Source organism: Equus quagga, chromosome 5 (assembly GCF_021613505.1).
Source record: "Equus quagga isolate Etosha38 chromosome 5, UCLA_HA_Equagga_1.0, whole genome shotgun sequence".
NCBI classification, from domain to species: Eukaryota; Metazoa; Chordata; class Mammalia; order Perissodactyla; family Equidae; genus Equus; species Equus quagga.
Genome location: NC_060271.1, coordinates 131,362,565 through 131,368,663, shown reverse-complemented (window position 1 = coordinate 131,368,663; position 6,099 = coordinate 131,362,565). Strand labels below are relative to the sequence as shown.

General features: G+C 52.0%; 1 long non-coding RNA gene across 1 annotated transcript; it reads right to left on the bottom strand.

The window, feature by feature from the left end:
* Positions 1-549: 549 nt before the first annotated feature.
* LOC124239176 (uncharacterized) lies at positions 550-5,635 on the bottom strand. Its single transcript, XR_006888568.1, has 3 exons — positions 5,546-5,635; positions 4,349-4,453; positions 550-725 (listed from the first exon to the last, which is right to left on the bottom strand). It is a non-coding gene; the product is annotated as an uncharacterized LOC124239176 (long non-coding RNA).
* Positions 5,636-6,099: the final 464 nt, after the last annotated feature.

Genomic DNA, 6,099 nt, shown 5'->3' with positions numbered 1-6,099 from the left:
GCTGAAGCGGAGCACGCGAACTTAACCCCTCAGCCATGGGGCCGGGCGCCTATTTTTTATTTCGGTAGCGTCAGTAGTAATGCCCTCAATTTCATTTATGATTTTAGTAATTTGAATTTTCTCTCTTTTCTTTTTAGTCAATCTAGCTAAAGGTTTGTCAGTTTTGTTGATAGTTCCAAAGAACATACTTTTGATTTCGTTGATTTTTCTCTATTGCTTTTCTATTCTCTATTTTGCTTATCTCTGCTCTGGTCTTTCTTATTTCTTCCCTCTGCTAGCTTTGAGTTTAGTTTGTTCTTCTTTTTCTAGTTCACTAAGTTGTAACGTTAGGTCGTTGACTGGAGATCTTTCTTCTTTTTTAGTGTAAGCATTTATAGCTACAAATTTCCCCCTTAGCACTGCTTTTGTTGTATTTTCTAATTTCCCTGTGGTTTCTTCTTTGACTCATTGTTTGTTTAAGAATGTGTTATTTAATTTCCACAAATTTGTGAATTTTCCAGTTTTCCTTCCATTACAGATTCCTGACTTCATCCTGTTGCGGTCAGAGAAGATAGTTTGTGAGATGTTTATCTTTTGAAATCTATTGGGATTTGATTTGTTAGCTGTGTCGTCTATCCCGGAGATGCCAGTATCAGCCTGAGAAGAGTACGTGTTCTGTTGTCGGGCTGAGCCTCCAGGAGGAACAAGTCCTGCTGACCCGCTTCAGACTTCTGCCTTCCAGAACTCTAAGAGGATAAATTTGTGTTATTTTAAGCCACTAAATTTGTAGTAATTTGTCACAGTAGCTTCTGGAAACTGGTGCAATGACCATGGCACTAAGGGCCTCTTGGACCTGGAGGTGCCAGAGCCTGGAAGAGGCCCGTGTTCTTGAACCCCAATTCCACACTGGGAGGTGTCCTCCCTGTGACCTTGAACAAGCTGCTCCCTCTTTGCTGCTCCTCAGTCATCCCACCTGTAAATGAGGGAGTCGAACCACATCCATCACTGTCAGATTCCGGGACTCCCAGACCGTAACATGCCCTCTCCCAGCTACGCAGGACCCACAGAAAGTCTCCAATTTCCCATTGTGTCAAGGGAGGACTGTTAAAAAAATAAGCAACTGCCATCCGCTCTCCCATAATTTCATAGGTGAATGGACACGGTTATTCATCTCAGCACAAAGGCCAGTCCTTTACACTGGACACACTTTGCTGTCCAGTATAGTTGGTAGGAAAAACTCATCCCACCAGCGTTACTGTCATTTTGCTGCAGGCTACCCAAAGCTCCTCTCTCACAGGGTCAGAGCAGCTTCCTGACGGCATCACCCAACCAGCTCCCACCTGCAGGAAAGAGAGGTCTTACCTGTTTTGCTCCCTTGCTCTCAGGTTCAGTCCTTCCCTCCCAACCGTGAAATCCAGTCAAGGCCACCAATTTTATGGAAACCCATCAAGAACTGTTCACCTGAATATGGGGCAGGAAAGGGAGCTGAGGACACAGGGCCTGCATGCTGGGAATTTGGTCCCATGTCCTCTGCTGGCCTGAGAGCCCGCAGGCATGGCCAGTATCTTCCAGAACGTAGCTGTTTTGTCTCCCGAGACTCTTTGCTTATACTTGACTTCTTAGTCTGCTCCTGCTCTCAGAGTCACTAATGGGCACGTCCCTGGCTGTGCCAAGGCTTCCGTCTGCTTCTCAGCTGAGCACTTTTTGCGCCTGCACTAAATGACCCTCTCCTGTGGTTTGTCCCCTTGTCATCCATTGTCAGGAAAGCTTTTATTTTCTGTCATCCTTTCCAAAAGTCATTTTTGTGACTCTCGGTTTTGACAGCCTGGAAGCGTCCCTTCTTGTGTTGTGCGCCAGCCAGGAGAGGTCATCCTGCAAGTGCCCTCTGGGTGATGAGATTGTGTGGTGAGAACCCGGTATGAAATTGGAGGAATTGTGCGAACTGGTTGTTCAAATGCGGCACTCGGTGGGAGTGCTCATGCCACTGAAATTGGAAAACACTAAGCACTGGTGTCTGGCCCCATTTACAGTGATGCGGCTCCTGTCACTCTGGGCCTTCCTAATTTAGCTCGGTGGGTTTCGGCTCTTGGGTCACATTGGAGTCAACTGAGGACTTTTAAATCACTTGCCTGGGCCCCACCACAAACCAACAAAATCTAAGTCTCTGGGACCGGGCCCGGGCAAAGGTATTTTGAATTCCCCAGTAATTTTAACCCACAGCTAAGGTTGAGAACAAGACTGGATCCACCTCTTCAGAATGCTCATTCCCAGCAGCCTCGATGGATAGGCCGACCCCAACCAGGCCCTGCTGCCGGCTGCCCCAAGCAGGGCTGGGGTCAGTCCAGGGAGCAGGAAGAGGCTGCTCCCTAACCGAAGAAAGCATGTTTGTGCCGCAGACCAGCCTCCGCTTCCAAGTCCGGATATTTACCCAAGACTTAACCGCCCTTTTATCTCCAGTCAATAGAAAGCACCATGGAAACTGCCATCAGTGGGGTGGCCGGGCACACCTTTTTCCCAAGAACACAAACACGCTTGTTTGTTAACCTGTCTGGTGACCTTGGGAGAGTCCTGCCCTACCCCGGGCCTCTGCCCTTGGGTGTGAACCAGGACTCACGCTGGGAGATGAGAAGGCCCCTCCAAATTTACCACTGCAGGCTGCTCAGGCTGGACTTACTCGGTCTTTTTTCCTTTCAACAGATGCTCTCAGACAGGGGAGGCAATCCAGACAATGGGAAGCAGGGCTGGGCCTGCGGCCAGTGTCCTCTGGACACCATGTTGCTCTGAGCTGTGGGCTCCAGGGTCCCTGTCTCAGATGGGCCCTGCAAGGAAGCCCCACGGCTGTGACTGCAAGCCTGTCCAAGGGAGTATGGACAAGAAGGAAGGGTGGGGGACTTTGGGGGGGCTGAAGGATTAGGGGGCACATTCCAGAAGTCCACCATTTAGGATGTTTTCACTCCTCTCTCTGACAGAGCCTCAAAGGTTTGAGTGGGGCCATCTCCATCTTCCTCTTTAAAATGCCCTGATGGAGGTGGGAGACCTTGCTGGGGAAACTGAGGCCCGACCACCGGCAGGCGCTCATTCCCCCCAGTTCGCTCCCGTACTGCTGTCAAGCCTGACCCTCTTTCTTACTTCCTGCCTCTGGAATCATCCAAAGACATACAACTGAGGTTCTCACTGGAGTCCAGCTAGGGCCCCTGCTAGGTGCTTGTCATGCCCACCAGAGCATATGCCACCATCCCTCCTCCGTGTAGCACTGACTGACCAGCCCAGCCACAGCCTCCCGCTTCTGACAGAGAGCCGCCCTCACTGCCTGGCACGTCCCTCTCTGTTCCGTTCCATGTGGACTCATTCTCCCAGTGTTTAGGGTTTTCCCTACGGTGTCTCCCCAGTCACCGATTCAGGCAGCATGCAGAAAAGGCGAGTGAGCTGGACTTGGGCTCAGACAGACTTGAGTCCAAATCCTCATTCAGTCCCTCATCAGTCACCCTCATCCCTCATCAGTCACCCTCATCCCTCATCAGCAAGCCTCCCTTATTCGTCTCAGAGCAGATGACACCCTGCCGTAGGAGACACTGCACGCTGTACCCTTTTCCTTGTCTTCCTGGGTGTACTTCCCGGCCCCCATGCAGTTCAGTGTGGCCACATAGGGGAGTTTTAGCCAATGGGATGTGAGTGGACGTGACATGCACAATTCCTGGGTCAAAGATTTTAAGAAGTAGGCACGCCCCCTTCAGGCTCTGTGGTCGTCCTGCCAGCTGAATGCAGATGACCTCAAGGCTCTGGGGCTGGTGGAGCCCCAGGATGGAAGGAAGTGGGGTCTCTGCACGTGCACTGTGAGCGGGTGTGAGTGAGAAGTCAGCCTCTGTTGTTGTCAAGCCTTATACAATTTGGGTCTTTTTGTTATCACAGCTGGAGTTATCCTGAGGGACACGCTGCCTCACAGCCTTGTTGGGAAGAAGAACTAAAGTGAGTGAAAGGGCCTAGCACGGTGCCCGGAATGCAGACAGTAGGCGTACTCACTACATGTTGGTTTCTTTCTTTCCTAATTAGCATGAATTGTTCTCAGGCACATGGACAGACATGGCCTCAGACCTTTCCTGTGACTCTGGATTGATGGCTTGGCTTATTTTATAATTATATTATTAATTAATATGAATTATGATATACATAATCATGATTGTTTTGTAACTACTATAAGCTTCAACTTTGTTAGGATCCCAGTCTTTAAGGCACAACTATTGGATACTTTGTGCTCACAAAGCTGTATCAGTCAAAGAGCTTTGGGTTGCAAGTGATAGAAAACCATTTCAAACTGGCTTAAGCAAAATAAACAGTTGAACAATAAGTAAATACACCAATAGGGACTTACAAGCTCACAATGTGCATGCAGGTCTGGCTGTATCCAGGCCCTCAGATGTTGCCTCAGAGCTCTCTCTCCACCTCTTAGCTCACTTTCCCTCTGCTGCAGGTTACTCTGCAAAAAGGTTCACACGTGAGGTTGGCAAGATGGTCCTGAGCAGTCCTACAGCCACACCCTGCCCATCCAGCTCCCAGCTCAAAGGAAAAGCTCTGTCCTCCAAATATTGCAGTTTGGGGGTGGATATTTAAATTGGAGTGTCATACTTTTGGCTCTGCCCCTGCTGTCATGAGGCAGCCTCACTGAAGTCTCCAGTCCCCTTCCTAAAAACCCAGACCAGAAACACCCTCTTATTCCTGTTCCCTGGGCCAGCCAGATGGGAAACCAGGTCCCAGGGAAAGGAGCTGAAGGAAGTGGGAAAGGCGGAGGCCAGAGAAGAGGAGGTCGTGAGAGCCGGCCTCCATCTGTGCAGAAACGGCCGGTTCCCGTGTGCTGTGCAGTTCCGGAAGGGAGCAGCAGGACCAGACACAAGGAAGCTGGTTTTCCTCAAACTGAGGAAACCCATCTTGCAAGTCAGGGCACCCGGGTGCTGGGAAGGCGGCCCCGGGGTGGCGAGGGTTGTCAGGGCTGTGACGGGGAGCCGCTTGGAGCCTCCGCGGCAGGATCAGGAGCCTCAGGTGGAGTCCCAGTCGCGGCTCCACTGCAGACCTGCCAAGCCCAGAGTTTCCATCTGTCCAGAAGGGGCAACGACGCCCTCCTTGCAGGGAGATCGAATGAGGGTCATTGGATGGTGCTGGGCAAACAGTGACACGCTAGACAAAGAGGACCCTACACAGCCCAGAAAGCTGCAAGGACAAAGGGCAACTCGAGCTTCAGGGTCAAGGTGTGAGAGCGGGGAGGGGTGCACACAGCGGGGGTGGGATCAAGGCCCAGGAGGCCAAGAAGGGGCCTGCTGATGGGGTGCCATTGGCTGGAGCTCTGCAGAGGCCTCAGACGAGTGTCTTTAGGTTCCTACAAGATACAGCGGCCGCCGCCCCGCCCTTTAGGAGCTTGCGTTGTGGTGGAGATGGGGGCAGACACTGAACAACGGACACAGTGAATGAGCAAGCTGTGTCGACGAAAGAAGGGGCTCAGCGCTCGGGGGAAGATGCGACAGGATGAAGGAGATTGGAGTGTGTGCACGGGGTCTCTGCAGTATGAAACACTCACGGGCTCGAGGAGAAGCTGGCGTTTCTGCAAGAACACGAGGATGTGAAGGGAGAGTCAGCATGGAAGCTTCTAGTTGGAGCTGGTAGCGCTGCCTGGAAGCTCCTGCTCCCAGCTGTGAGGTCCTTCCCCTAATGGAGCTGAGGTCGGGAGCTGCTAGAAGAGCGGAGATGGGGGCGGGCCGTGGGGCTCTTACTACAGGAGGGTCAAGACTGAAGCTGTGCCAGCAGGAGAGACGTCCTTCCCGTGATAAGTCCTACTGCGCCACACACATGCAGGCAGGAAGCAGGTCACCCCAGGTCACCCCGGGAAGGCGTGGATTCTCCACCCCACCAGCAGGGCCTGCAGACTTCATTTTATCAAAGGCTCAGGAAACACAAACCCGTGTAGGCGTCCCTCAGGCTGCATCCTGTTGGCTGGGCTCCAGGCCAGACCCTGCCTACTTTCCTGGGAACATCCTAGAAGGAGGCTATGGGCTGTAGGGTCGGGCAGAGGAGGGTTCTGGTCTCCACTTGACCCTGGAGCTGGGGATTCAACTTTGGGGTCTTCGATTCCTT